At 37.0% G+C, this 16,131-nt stretch overlaps 1 protein-coding gene across 5 annotated transcripts in view; it reads left to right on the forward strand.

Moving 5' to 3' along the window:
* Window positions 1-16,131, forward strand: part of MAP3K4 (mitogen-activated protein kinase kinase kinase 4) — a 110,037-nt gene that overhangs the window by 19,503 nt on the left and 74,403 nt on the right. The window lies entirely within an intron of this gene.

A 16,131-nucleotide genomic window follows, 5' to 3' on the forward strand; every position in this document is an offset into this window, starting at 1 on the left:
GAGCTGGGAGCCCGATGCAGGGCTGGATCCTAGGACCTGGAGATCATGGCCTGAGCATAAGGCAGATGCTTAATGATCTGAGCCACCCAGGCACGCCGGGTTATCTGTCTTTTTATTATTGGGTTGTAAGAGTTCTTTGTATATTCTTGATATGTCCCTTATCAGATATATGATTTGCAAATATTTTCTCTCATTCTGTGGGTTGTCTTTTTCACTTTCTTGATAGTGTCCTTTGATGCACAAACATTTTAAATTTTGATGAAGTCTAACTTATTTTATTTTGTCCTTTGTTGCTCATGCTTTTGAGTCACATCTAAGAAACCATTGCCAAATCTGAGTTCCTACAGATTTACCCCTGTTTTTGCTTAAGAGTTTTATAGTTTAGCTGTTACATTTAGGTCTGATCCACTTTGAATTGATTTTTGTATGTAATGTGAGTTAAGGGTCCAACGTCATTCTTTTGTGTGTGGCTACCTGGTTATGCCAGCATCATTTGCTGAAAAGACTCTTTCTTTCCTCATTGCATAGTCTAGGCACATTGTCAAAAATCAGTTGACCATAGGGGTAGGTTTATATCTGGACTCTCAGTTCTGTTCCATTGATCTATGTAACTGTCATATGCCACAACCACACTGTCTTGATTACTGTTAACTTTTGTAGTAATTGCAACAGGAAATCAGGAAGGTGAGTCTTCCAACTTTAGTCTTTTCTACGATTGTTTTGGTTATCTTAATCTTTTAAACCCCTTGTATCCCTGTGCCTAGAATAGTGTTTAGAATATAGTAACTTTTGGGGCACCTGGGTGGCACAGCGGTTAAGCGTCTGCCTTTGGCTCAGGGCGTGATCCCAGTGTTGTGGGATCGAGCCCCACATCAGGCTCTTCCGCTATGAGCCTGCTTCTTCCTCTCCCACTCCCCCTGCTTGTGTTCCCTCTCTCGCTGGCTGTCTCTATCTCTGTCGAATAAATAAATAAATAAAATCTTAAAAAAAAAAAGAATGTAGTAACTTTTAGTAAGTATTTATTGCAGGGATGGTTTAAAGTAACTAATTCAGCTTCAATTTAAGTGGTGAATTGATATCTCTAAAAATAATTTTCCAACTGTAGCTAATACATTTTCAGTGTATTTTATGAAATACCTCAGTTCCTTATTATTTCTGTCTCTGTTAAGAAAAGTTTCTAGTAATGAAATAAATATATCATGGGAGTATGCAGCTTTATTAAAGGTCCTATATGCATTGAGAAAAGAATCCTGGATGAGGAAAAAAAACATCAACAAAGGTTTTAGTGATTAACCAACACAATATTAAGCTAGGAAGAAGTATTGAGACTCAATATGCTTAAAATTATTCTTGCAGATTTGTATACTTAAATAGAAGCTTTCAGGAATTAAGTGGCTTCTTGTCTTAATTAATATATTAGAAATTTTGTTTGGTTGATTCTAGCTAAGTCACACAAATTTAGTGGCATTTTGTTTCTATTAATGATTTTTTTTCCCTCAGCAGGAGAATTTAGAGTAATAGAACTACTTATAGTTTTTCTGATGAACACACATGAGGAACTGCCAAAAATGCTGTGTATTGGTTTGGTATTCTGGTACCATCTATAGTTGAGAAGTATGTAATTTTTGATAGATTTGTATATTAAGTGATACCAGTTTTATCTGTTAGATCTTTGTTATTCCTTTTTAAAAATTAGGTCTACAAAGAATCTTTCTGGATTTATGTAAATTATAGAAACTGGGACCCAGAGTGTTTTAATTGCTACAAAGTAAATGGGTTGGATTTGATTATTTATAAATGTTTTAACCTCTAAAACGATATGATGTTTGCCTTCATATATTAATTTATTTTTGTTTGTAAACAAAATTTTCCCTCTTCTTTGTTTCCTCAAGTAACTGCTATATGATAAAATCTATCATAAAATACTTAGGTACATTATGGCGTTAGTCTCTTTCAAAGTCAAGTATTGCTTTTCCTTATATATATTATAGAGTAGATAGTGTATCATTTCGTTATAACACTAAAAAAATCCACAGAGCAATTTTTAAATTAAAAATTTATAAATATATTTATTGCCTTTTAGTGGTATATAATAAACTATTTTTGTCGTATTTCGAATAAACTTAAATATGGAACAAGTGTTTTCTGACATTGGACTAAAACTGTACCCAATTGTCATCCCTGAGACAAGGGAAACAAATGAAGTGAGCCCTATAATTACCTTAATTTTCTGTCTACAAGTTGTTCCAGAGTGTGGTGCAAGCAGGGAAATCCCAGGCAAAGCAGAGTGGTCTTCTTGAATTAAGGGAGCAGATTGGAGTTCAGGGAGACTGAGGCAGTTGGAAGTTGAGGGCAGAGTTCTGGAGAGGAAGGGGTGATATTGAAAAGAGCTCCAGAAATCTACCTCAGGCCCCTTTGAGTCTTTGAAAAAAGATGCACTTGTATAGGGTAGAAACCGCAAGGTTAAGCCAAGAGTCATTGGGGAATTGTGAGCTGAAAGGTTCCCAGAGCTCACACGGGACTTGGAGGCACTTGAATTCCCACTGGTCAAAGTGGAGTTCTTGTGTTGATCACTTGGGACATGCAATAAAGATTTGGAAGATTCACATCTTAGTAGTGGGGTGACTATTCCTAGAGTGAAGGCACGTCTGGAATTACCCTAAGCAAGCTTGAAAACAAATCTTGAAAGGATAAAGTGGAATTGGAAATAACAGCTTGTAAAAAAAAAAAAAAAAACGTCCAATATTCTTTAAAGGAGAACTGCAAAATCCAGATACTCAAACACATAGAATTATGATGTCTAATATCCAACCAAAAATTATAGACATGCCAGTAAGCCCCTAAAGATGACCCATAACCAGGTGAAGCAGTTAGCCAATAGAAACAATCCCAGAAATTTCAAAAATGATAGAAGTAGAAGAAAGAGTTGTTAATATGGTTACAATTGTATTCAGGTATTTAAAGGAGACATGGACATTGGGAAAAAAATAAAAGATGTAAAAAGACCAAGTGGAACTTGTGAAGATGAAAAATACAATTTCTGAAATGGTAAATACACGAGATGGGATTTTCAACGGACTAGACACTGTAGAAAAAAATGACTGAACTTGTGGACCTAACAATAGAAACTATGCAAAATGTACTACACAGAGAACAAAGACCAGAAAAAATGTAGAGGACAGTAGTGACATATGAGAGCATATCAAGCAGTCAGCATATGTGTAATTGGAGTTCCTGAAAGAGGAAAGAAAGAGGGAAAACTGGAAAAAAAATTAAGAAATAATGACTGTAAATGTTTCAGATTTGACGAGCACTTATATACCCATTGATTCAAAAAATCTGATGAGCCCCAAGAAGGATAAACTCAAAGGCAACCATCACTGGAAAAATCACTGCTTAAATCTCTTGTTCTTCTATAGTTTCTACCCTTGTCAGTCTTATAAATAACTTTATTCTTGTAGTGTTTCTTCTGCTCTCTCGTTTCTAGCATTGTATTACGTGAAACATTGTCCTTTTCTCTCATTTACTGAACCGTTGTATCCATGTTTACCTAAAATCTTTTTTTTCCCCAAAAGGCTTTGCCTTTATTGTATTTAGTTACAGCTTTGATTTGAACCATTTAAGGATTTATTTATTCCTAAATTGTGTTACTAAATTAAATGTTAATTTATTTTAATTAACCACTTTTGCAGGGAGTATGGAGGATTGTGTTATCCTAAACCTAAAACAAAAGTGTGTCACAAAAGATTGAGAACTATTTTCTTATTTGGTTCACTTCATGACATTAATGTGATTTTTAAGTCAGTTTTGTGTGAAGCGAGTATTTGTGGCTGGGAGGGGATTTGTCTCTCTTCTTGGCTACTATGGAAGTGACCTTGTAGTTTGAATATTGATTTTGAATTAGTTATGCATCTTTATCCTTTGAGTGTCTAATACATGTCAAGATGAGATATTTTGAAAAGAGAACCCTGCTAGATGTGTGGTAAATATTGTCTAGGTCATTGCTTCTTTATCTTTTTTGGATCATAGATTGCATTTGAGAATCTGTTGAAAACTGTGGACTTTTGACTCCTCTCAAAAATGCACATAATAAAAATTTACATTCAGTTTCAGGGGATTCATGGTCCAGTGATTGAGATATAAAGTTGTACAGTTTTGATACATTAGCTGTTTTTTTTTTGCGTTTCCTATATTTTTTTGTACATGTTGCATTTAATTGTATACTGTGAGACATTTCTTTCTGAAACTGTAGGTGGTGTTTATTTTTGGCATACACAGGACTTTTAGGACCCACATTTCCAGTAAATTTCACGTTGGCCTTATGTATTCAACCACAGTTACCAATTATGTTCTCTTGAGTAAAGAAAGCTATATAATTAAAATCGGAGCTTTTATTTTTTTCTTCTAAAATTGTTTTAGACCCATTTAAATTTTTTCCTAGTTTACATTGTTTTTAATTCGAAGAAAGTTATATTTTTCATGAGACACCTTTGTATGTATGTACATCTTGAATTACATCTTTGGTGTTGGGTAGTGTTTTACTTCTTAGTTGTTAATGTGCCATTTCTAAGGATTTCATAATCCCTACAGGTCTTGTTCCTTTCAGGTGAGCAATTCTTTTTCCTCTTTTGGCTCCCAACCAGTGAATTGGTTTTGCTTGTGAAATAGTACAGACAGCATAGCTGTTTAGGTTGACTTTAAGACTGAATAGTTGAGAACCCAGTGGTTGAAAAAATCTGCATAGTGCTAGAAAATTGTGCCTGTCTGTACACCTGTCTGGTAGTGTCCAGTGATAGATACTTAGAAGAGAAAGGTAGGTTTGCTCCTGTCTGTCCCCTACTTCATGCCCATCGTGGCTGCACGTTTCTGTCAGGGCGAAGGGCACGGCATGACCTGATGGCTGCCTGCTCCTGTGGGTGCTCCTGTTCCCTCCACTCGCTCTGCTGCAGGTGTTTGTGGCCGTTCAGTTTCTCCAGTGAGCCCTGCACTCTTCTGTCTCGGCTGCTTCTCCTCTCCTTCTAGTCCGCGCCTTCAGAGCTTTTGAATCTCAGCTTCAGTGTTCCTTCTCTAGCGAGGTCGCCTTTGTTAGGATCCTTGCAGTTCTCGAGGCTCCATCCTGTCTGCCAGTGTGCTTTGTAATCTGTCGCGTCCTTGAGGACTGCACTTGAAAGACACGTGTGTGTGTACTTCTGCGCTAAGTATCTAGTTCTTTCTATAGACTGAAGGCTCTGGGAAGGCAGGAATGGTGACTCTCTTGTTCAGTGATGTATTTTTCCTCAACTCTTAGCACAGCACTTGTGCAGTAGGGCCGTTGTTGAATGAGTGACACAGCTCTGTCCTGGAGGAGCTCATCACGTTGCTGCCGCACCTGCGCACACGTGAAGGACGAAGCAGTTCATGTGTATTTCGACCTCTAAGTAGACCAATCACTAGAACAAAGACCCAAGAAACAAACAAAAAACCCGGAAGTGAATAAAATAAAATAATATACATTTAAATTTTTATATTGTCTTCTGTCTCCTCTCTTACGCAGAATACTGTTCTGAATGAAAAAAGTTGTTGATTTCAAATGATTGTTCTCTAATTTCAAAGCCTTGTTTTTCTGTCCCTCTAGGGAGTAGTTTTATGCTCTTTTTTAGACATAAACACACACAGGTTTATACAAAACGAATGGAAACACTAGCCTGATCTGAAGAATGCTCTCTTAGAGGACCAGTATATTGGTGTTTCATGGAAGACAGGGTGGTAAGTCTTGGATGTGGTAGGGAAGGTAAGTAGCTACCTAAAGGAGAGAGGATTGGAGTTATACCTTTTATTTTATATGCAGAAATAAGTAGGGCAAGCAAAACCTTCACTTTCTCTTTTTTTCGTTTAAATTATAGTCACACTGTGGGTCCCCGGCAGAACTGAGACTCAGTATCTTAGCTAGGCTGATGCCTGTATTTATAGGCGAGGAAATTTAGACGTGGAGTGGTTAAAATTAAAAGACTTCAGCAACGATGTGAGTCCTGCAGCTGAGGAGAGAACTAGGTTTTCGAGCTGTCCCGGTGCTCTTTCTCCAGCTGGTAGGGACCTCCTTCCACAGGGGGAGTAACCCTCTGTGTCTGCCACTCGGAAAGGGCAGACGTTCCAGGGACCAGGCTGGGAGTGCGAGGGGTCTGGGTCATGGCGTTAGACCAGGACTCCAGTTCTGGCCCAGACCTTTTCCAGCTGAGCACACAAGTTACCTTTGCCACTGTTTTTCCTGGTCTGTAACATTAGGGATTGCCATAGTACCTGCGGGGGGCATCGGGAAGATTAAATGAGCTAACATTTGTAAAGTGCCTAATTGACTACCTAGTATATAACAGGTATTTGATGATGAGTACCTCTCATAATCAATGAGAATTGGCCTTCTGGGCAAAAAATCCTTTCTAAAATGGAGCAGGCTCTGGCAAGGACTAATCAGTACGCAGTGGTAGCAATTATTACACTGTTAGAATGGAGATTGTTCATTACTGTGTAACAAATTATACAGCTGATTAAAAATATAAACAGAAATCTGATGCATATTCCCATTTTGAAAGTTACTATTTTAAGTGGATTTTTTTTACCTCTTGTTTGAAATTTTTTTACAACCACAATCAGTTATATTGCTAAAGAATTGCTTAATTTTATATTACATTTTTCCTTTAGTCCTTGTTCTTAGTCTTTTGTGCCTGTACAGTAACACCAAATTTATTCAGCATTGCCATGAACTGTCCCCTACAACATTATTAAGGTAATTAATTCTGAAATAATTTTTACTATAGAATAGTTTAGATTTAGAGAATTTTAGTATTTCCTGTGCCCCATTTCTTCTGTTGTTAAATCTTACTGTGTACGTTTGTCACAACTAGTGAACTGGCATCGACGTATTATTCTTTAGTAAATTCTGTGCTTTATTCAGATTTCGTTCATTTTCCCCTAATGTTCTTTTCTCGGTTCCAGACACCATTCAGGATATCCCATCACATGTAGTCATTTCTCTTTAGCTGCCTCTCGGTGGTTACAGTTTCTCACTTTGTTTTTGATAACTTTAATAGTTTTAAGGAGTACCAGTCAGGTGTTTTGTACACTAGTCCTCTGTTTGGGTTTGTCTGGTGTTTTTATCATGGTTTTACCGGAGTTCTGGGTTTTGGGAGGATGACCACACAGATGAAGTGCCCTTCTCATCATATCAGGGCACATGTTCTCAACATGACTTTTTACTGATGATAATTCACCTTGGTCACCTGGCTGATGGCTGGTAGCGTTTGTCAGGTTTCTACTGTACAGTTACATTTTTCCTCTACTTTTCCATGCTCTACTCATTGGAAGTAAGTCACTGAAAGTGAAGTCCACACTTAAGTGGTGGGGAGTTAAACTCCATCTCCTGGAGAGAGGAGTATTACATAAACTATTTGGATTTTTTTCCTGTATAGGAGATTTGTCTCTTCTCCCATTTATTTTTTTTAGTAATTATTTATGTCAGTATGGACTCATGGATTCATGGTTATAATTGAATATAATTCTGTATCTTTATTTTGTGACTAGAATCTTTCCAGCTTTGGCCAGTGGGAGCTCTGCTCTGCTTCTGTGTCCTTCTAAAGTACTCCCATTGCATTGTTTTTGGTTTTTTGAGCACTTCCTCACTTGCTGGCACTACAAGGTGCTCCACGCTCATATTACATCTTGCCCTTGCCCCAGTCCTGGGCTCGGCCATTTCTCCAGGGAGTCCTGGTTCTTCTCTTGGAGCATGGTGTTGGAAGCCAAGATCTGGTCTCAGATAAATGAGCTTTTTCTGTGCTGGTGTCAAAGCAGATTTTATTTTTATTTTATTTGTTATTTTATTTTATGTCCCAGTTGTCTTCATTGCTTTCCTCACTTGTCTTTGCATTTTACTTCACTGAAAACCCTGAGAGAATAGATCTCATATGCTTTTATTTCCTAGATCTAGCCTCCCAACAGGTGGGGTTCATCTTTTGAATGTGTGTATGTGTCACAGGGCATATTTATAGTTAACTATTTAAAAAATCCAAATTAGAAAGAATGAGAACTTGAGCTAAGGAGATTCAGACAGCTCATGTGCTTCCTATAGTAACTAGCTCTTAAGTTACTTGATTTCTAAGAATGACAGGGAGTAATTCATGACAGGAAATGTTTTATTTTTTTTCCACAAATAAACTCAAATTAGAATAAGGGAATATAAAAAGTGTTCTCATTTGTAAGAGTAGGTAGAGGGACATCATAATTCTTTTTGCTACCTTTGAAGTTTTAAACATTTTTCTTGTTTCTCTTTAAACTCTAATGTCTTCTGTGCACTTGGCATGGTAGAAGATCTTTTGTTCACTTTTTCTTCCAGCTTCTATCCAGGTTTTCATCTTCCAACTCTTCCTGTTTAAGCCCCATAGTTCTCTTTAGTTAAACCTAAAACAACCTTTCGAATGAATTAGCACTTTGATTTTATGTTGCTTTCTTTTAATGTTTTTTCTTTGGCATTTCATTGTCAAATGCATTCACAGCAAGACCGACGTGTGCTTATTTTCTCTTCTTGTACTGAAAGGACGTCCTCCCACCTGAGCTCCCTGCATCATTCCCCCTATACAACCTGTAGTACCGGTGGAAGGCCCCAAATAGGTGCATCTCAGAGGGTTTTTGTTCCATTTTGGTTGTCTCCCTGCTGATCTGTATACATATGATCTAGTGTTGATTTGCAGTTTTGGAAAAAGATGTAGATATAGATGTACCCACCATATTTTAGGAGCCACCAGAATTGGTAAAAATAAAAAAGCACACCTGAAAATGTCTTATTCTTTGCCGTCTTGTTTTTAAGTCTTCAACTCTTTGTAGCAAAATTGCAGAAATAACAGAAATAATCACATTCATCTTTTCATCTGTGACATGACTCCTGTGTATTTAAATACCTAGAGTTTCTGTCTTTCTCTTTGTCTTTCTCTTTCTTTCTCTCTCTTCTTTTGGTTCTAGTTCTTTTCGAGTAGTCTTCTGTTTAACCAGAAGTGAAAGATGATAATATGAAGTCTTTAAAGCATTTTGTTACTTGGTTTATGTGGTTTTATAAGACTTTATTTTCTGAAAGCTTTCATCTGAAAATATTTTTTAAACAGAGTAAAATTATTTTTATTTCTTGAGCAGAATTTATCCATGTGGAATAATTGTGCGCGCGCTCTCTCTCTCTCTCTCTCTATATATATATATATATATTTGTTTTTAATCTTTATGTGTTCTTTTTTGTTCTGTGTATTTTAGGACTGATAAAATATACTTTGTGTAAATCTGTGAGCAACATAAAAGACTTTGCTAGAAGATCTGAGTTGGGCAGACCTTATCCATGGAACTATCTAACCCTTTCCAAGACCTGACCCTGTCCATTTCTTCTATAAAACATATCTACTGATGCTTCCAGCATCATGAATGCTTATAGCTAATAGGCTACTCTCTAGAATACCCGTGACTTTCTGTTTCCACCAATTGAAATATATGCTTATCAAGAGTTCCTTGTTTGTTCCTAAATCTGTTTAGGTCTATTGTATGTTTTAATTGTTATTGCATAATTTAGTAAACTCTTATACAAATATATGAAATGTGAATGCAAAAGAGAATTGTGGTTTCTATATAAATGGAATTGCAGTGCTTTGAAAGTGTCAGGATAGGTCACAAAAAGAAAATTGCTCTCAAATGCATATAGGGGAGAGCTGTTAACATTTTGGAAGAAAAATCATGAAAATCCAGAAAAACTGCTTCATGAAAGTCTTTAGATTCTTGTTCTATTTTAAAGAAATAGAGAGTGTAGATTGCAGCTACTGCACTCGGTTGTGGTGTGTGTGACTCATGCCTTCTCTCAGGGAACCACACTACAGGGCAAGGCTGTCGTCCTCATCAAAGTGGGGATGGATTTAATCTCATTCACGGGCTTAAAGTGAAAGTAAATGTTTAAGTTTTAAATATGTGGTAGTTATCTATTATAATTTAACAAGCCATACCACAGCTTAATGGCTTAAAATAAAAACCATTTATTATCTGTTACGGTACTGAGTAGTTCTTCTGCTTCTCATGGTGTTGGCTTGGGTTCAGGGACAGCTGGAAAGTCCAAAATAGCTTCACTCACAAACTAGCAAGTTGGTGCTGGCTGTCAGCTGGAAGCTCAACACGACTGTGACCTAGCTAGGTTCTCCTTCATGCGGCCTCTCCACCTGGCTAGGCCTGGGCTTTGAAGACCGTGGCAGTCTCTGGGTAGTTGGACTTCTTACCTGGTGGCTAGCTTCCCTGAAGTACCCAGCTGTAACTGGCCCAGTGTCACTTTGACTACATCTCATTAGTTAACGCAGGCACAGGGTCACCCCAGATCAAGAGGAGGTCATTATAGAAAGGTGTGAATGCTGGGAGGCCATCAAACTCACAGCCACCAGAGATGTTTCAGTTTTTTAAGTGGGGGCATGTTTCATTTTTAATATTTTTGATATGTATTTTTAAAATTAACTGGCTAACCGCAGGTCCCAGTGACATTTGATAAGAAGGCTTTTAATAAATGAAAGTGTTTGCAAGCAAACTTATTTATAGTAATTTGATTAAAACTTGTATTCTCACTAATAAGAGTGGGGACATAAGAATTTCAGCCCACGTGAATCTGATTTCAAAGCCATTATTCCTTACATTGTACCCCATTGCAGTTGTTTTGGATAGTAGTTATCTTGGCACCTAGGGTTAGAGTATCACAATAATATTATTGGCAGAAATCAACCATTGTTCAAGTCTTGCAGCCTTTAAAAAATTACATTCTTCAAATAATTGTGATTGCGTTTTAATAGAGTTTAGGTAATGATTAAGTCTGAAGTATCAAAGATAACATTATTTACCTCACAAATTCACTTATTCAGCAGATAGTTATGGGCACATAAGCTATACCAGGCACTGTTCTAGACAGTGGAGAAACAGTGGTAAAACTGTAGATGGGGTCCCCGCCCTCACAGAGCTTTTGAGTTTCGTTGGGGGGGATAGTTCTTGTTCGTTTCCATGGGACATCTTTTTTTTTTTTTTTTAATCCTGTTTTTTAAAAAAGAAATGTTAGTTAAACAAAAAAGTCTGTCTTGAAAACTAAGTAGGTTTGTCAAGACCTTGTACTCTTAATCAATGAAGAAGTGAACTAGCGACTGTTGGATGAGTTTTGAGGTTTGACAGCACTTGCTTGGAGGTTAGCTGATAAACGTTCAACGATAGGCTGACAATATAGATCAACTAACTTATTCATTAATTGGCTCTTACAATGTGAACCAACCATGCAACCTCAAATTTAGCTTAGCTCCTTTTGATGTATACCGCTGGCCAAGCAAACTACACAAGCTCTTTAAAAAGAAAACCTAGAAGATCTACCATCCCTGACTCCCTCTCCCTCTGTCCCTTTCCCTCAGCAGCAGAAGTCTCCCTTTAATCGTTATTTAATACAGAGCAGGTTAATGAGGGGGTGGAGGTGGCAAAGAGGACCTCACACCGCTGAGTACTGTACTTCATAAGTGATTCAAATATCTTATTTCTAAGGACTTTGCTAAAGAACTTCTAATGAATTTTTTTTTAGGGCTTTTGCAAAACCACAGGTATTTTTGAGCTCATCTAATCCAGCTTCATTATTTTATAGATGAGCTAGTTCAGGCACCATGTGGTTTACCTACTGTGTCACAGCAGAACTATGTAACCCCAAGTTACTTGAATTTTTGTCTTGTCTTCCACACGTTTTCCATTGAAAATAACACCGACCCCCCTCAGGTTGAGTTCAAGATATGCTTTTGTTAGACCAGATTCTATGTCAAGTGAATAATACTTTAGTAAAGTTTTATGTTAAAAGTTTTATAAAAGGATGAGACATTGTTTTATGTGATTGTCAGAAGTTTAGCACCAGAAAGAAATTTCACATTTGTGTGTTTTTCAGCACAAATAAGGCCAGTGTTTCAGGGCAATTGATGTAGACCTTGTACTACTTTCCTTATCCAAAATAATTGGTATCCATGGAAACATTTTGAACAGTCAACTGACCACATTAGCTCATCTCACATGAGCTAATACAAAATGAGGTTTTGGATGGTTTTAGTTAATTGAAATGATGTAAGTTCTTTTGAATTTACCACTAGTGTTTATATTCCTAGATTGTGTGTGTGTGTGTGTGTGTGTGTGTATACACACACACACACTTTTTTTTTTCTCTCACAGAAGCAAAGAGAAAGTTTTACTGGATTTCCCTTCCCACTCCGTATTATATATTGCTTCTACGTTAAGACTCCCCAAACTAAGTTGTGTTTCTCTGGCTCCTTTTACGATTTTTCTCTTCATCTTTGGTTTTCAGCAATTTGATTATGATATGCATAATTAAAATCGATCGTTTTCTTAAAGTTCTGTTTGGAGTTTGTGGAGCTACTTGGATCTGTGAACTTTTAGTTCTAATTCTTCAAGTTTGGAAAATTTTCAGCCCTTAATTCTTAAAAGATTTTTTCTGTGCCTCCCTTTTTTCATTTTGGATTCTAATAACACATGTGTTACACTGCTTGATATTGTCCCATGGATAACTGATGCTCTATTCTTTTTCTTTTTTTCCCTTAATCTTTTCCCAAAGTTATATTGGATAGTTTCTGTGGCTATGTCTTCACGTTCATGGATCTTTTCTTCTGCTGTGTCTCATCTGCTGCTTTTAAATCCCATCCAAAGTATTTTTCATTGCAGATACAATTTTCATCTTTGCAAGTTTTGCTTGAGTAATTTCTGGTCTGCTTATTGATTTTTTCCCCTCATTTGGGTTGTAGTTTCCTTTTCCTTGCTAATTTTTGATAGGTTGGCAGACATTGTGAGTTTTATTTATTGAATGTTAGACTTTATTTTAATTCCTTTAAATTTTGGGACTTTGCACTGACATGTGTTAAGTTACTAAGTGACTTGGATGGAATGTATTAACATTTCCAGTAAGTGTGAATACCATCTTGATGGAGTTAAGTAAATCCTAAGAAAGTATTAAATGCATAACTTCACCTTTATATAATGTCTGTTCTAAAATTTATTTTAATTATGAGTTATATAGCACCACATGGCATTTTTTCTACCTCATTTTCTGTGTGGCATAATGATTAAAGAGTGATGAAATGTACTGTTTTATCTATTGTAATGCATTGTTTATGACAGTATTCATTTTTGGTTCCATGTTATTTTTTATGTTTGCTGTTAGATTAATGAAATAATTTGGAAATACTTTGAAATCAGTTGTGTTTATTGTATCTGTGTCAGGGTATAAAGACTTTGTTTTATGATAGGTGCAGGTTTAAAAGCAAGAGATCTTCAGCTTTTGTACAAGTATTACAGGGACTTAGTCTACTTTTATTTGGAGAGTGCAGCCAAATGAAATTTTCCATGGGTAGAGAATAATTTCTCCATAGTTGCATGACAGCACCACACATATTTTTTCTGTTTCCTCAAATTAAATTTTTCATAAAACTTAACATTTTTATTATATGTGCTGTGTTTGACTCTTTTTGTCTGCTAAGGCACCAGACTTATTTCCATCATATGTAGATTAGACAGGGGTACTTATTTGAAAAATAAACTCTCTTTGTCATGATTCTGTCCTTAGCTCTGGGGGCCTGCCCTTGGAGACTTGGCTTATTGAAGTTTGGACGTTTTCAGTCCCTCTTCAGAAAATCCCCTTCCACTTTCACTTGCATTTTATTAATTTATTCATTCACACAATACTGCTGGGTACTAGTAAAACATAACCATTTTATATGCATGTTTATATTTTAGTGTTTTCCGCATAGCCATTTATTTCTGGCATTTTGTTTTGATTATTTTGAATATTCACAACTGAATTTCCTGAAGTATTTTAGAATGTTGACTTTATAAATTATATATTAGTCTTTTTCTTAGTTTTAGAAAGATTATGTCAGGTATGCAGTCACATGTCTACTAAGGCTGCAACTTAGCCTTAGGTCTTCTGACTCCTGAGTTCATGTCTCTCTCCTCACTGCAGAGAGCATGTTCTAAATGAGGTCTTGTGTGTTCCTTTCTCTGACTCCATTTTTTCTGTTTAGCTTGGCATTCCTTATTGTCTGGCTTCCATGTATTAAACTGGCTAAATGTTTGCACTGTAGTTTTATAGTGATTATCATTCTAATATACGAGATATATTATTGTGCTAAAAAACACTGAATGGTTTTGAACACTATTCTAGAAACTTGGAGATACAAAAGTAATGAAATACATTGCCCTTCCTTACCATTGACTTTATCTTTCTGGGGACGAAAAAAGTTATAGTATTGAATTTGAAAGAATTTAGATGATGCTACAAATGTTAAAATGGTCTCCAGGCCTATACCATGCTGAACTCAAACGCAGACTTCTTTCTCTCCCTTCTTTTTTTTTAAGATTTTTGTTTTTAAGTAAGCTCTTCACCCAGCGTGGGGCTCTTGAACTCACAACCAGGAGATCAAGAGTCAAATGCTCTACCGACTGAGCCAGCCTGGTGCCCCCACTCTTAATGTTAAGCAGATGAGTAAGGAACTGAGGTTCTTTCAGTGGGTTGCAAATGGGTCCGGTGACTTCCAAGGCTTAGAACAGGAATAGTAGCAATCATTGAGTGAACCCCCAGTCTATTATTACTCTTTTGTTAAGCATGCGTTATTGGGATTTAATCCTCATTGGAATCAAAGAATTGTCCTTATTTTGTAAATGTGCAGTGTGGAGATTTTAAATAATTTGGCTAAGGCCCTCATAGCTAGTAGCCAGCGCAGTCAGGATTTGAACCGAAGTCCTCAGACCACAAAATCTGCCGTGTGAATCATTCCAGAACTGTGCTAGTAAGCACTACAGCCAGGGAGATGAGATTAGCAACCTTGGCATGGATAGCCATGTCTTCTCATCAGCTAAATGAACTGTTTTACAGTGAGTGTGGAAGAAGTAGTTGTAGGAAATTTCACGTTCATCTGGAAGTTGTATTATTTGTTGTATCACTATGTGATATTTCGGTTATGGTTAGCCTAAGGGAATACGTATATTTACAACTTATTTCTAACTTTGCTTACGGTTTTATTTGTTGTAGTTAGCTTTCAGGGTATTTCATGTGTATGTCTTAATGTATGCACGTATGTGTGGGGGCACGGTACTCACAGGGTCTAGAGTACTGTTGTCTGGTTAAATCAGTTTTGACCTGTTAGAGGGATTCTTTATGGATTTCAGTGCTGTAAATTTATATAATTCTGCAGCATTTTTATTTTTTGAAAGTTCGTTTTCTGAAGTTTTATTTGTCAGTATAACTCAATAATAATGGTGTCATCTACTTTAGAGTGGTTTTTTCTCTTTCCATCTTGATTTTGTAATAGCTTTGATTTTATATCAGGATATAAATTGCCAGGAAGAACACTGGTTATAGTTTGGATATACTTCGGAGTTACGTTTGTAAAATATGAAGTGTATTTTAGAAAGAATATTTGGAGTGGGATAGACTGTGGTGTACATTTGAAAGGAACGTTATCAAAATAGTGATACTATTTGAGAAATTGGCTGGGGACAGAGGATCGGCCGGAAGCATTACCAGAGAACAAGTTGAGGAGGAGTTGCATTTTGAAGGTGAAGAGAAACGAATTCCTTTTTCTTCCACTGCATCCTTCTCCCTCACTGCTCCCCTGAGCTCTGCACTGTAGTGGTTGGCAGAGAACGTAGAAACACTGACCAACCGTAAGTTATCAGTACCCCCTGCTTTGCTGCTCCGATCACAAAGCTCGTGCTTTGCAGCTTTTGCTGTGATCACAGTAGAGCATTCCTATACTTCCTGTTGTGTGTGCTTCAAGAAGAGGAAATGGTGCCCTGAAGTCCAAGGCAGGGCTGTATTGGCCCACTTGTCCCCCGAGCCTGCAGTGGCTAGCACACAAGTATATGCTTTGTTCTCTCTCAGTTGGTATCTTCTAGTCTTTGGCTCTCTTTTTCCTCAGTCTGTAAGTGTTTAGGTTTAAACTCCTTTCTGTCAGAATTCTATCAACAGCAGAAACTGCACACCAGCTCTGCCCCTGTGACCCTCCTGTTGCTCGGGGTCAGGGCAGAAGCCATCCCAGACGTTACTCCCTTTGGGCGAAGGAGAAGTTCTCC

Source organism: Ursus americanus, chromosome 11, assembly GCF_024610735.1.
Source record: "Ursus americanus isolate L20-20 chromosome 11, mUrsAme1.1.p, whole genome shotgun sequence".
NCBI lineage: Eukaryota > Metazoa > Chordata > Mammalia > Carnivora > Ursidae > Ursus > Ursus americanus.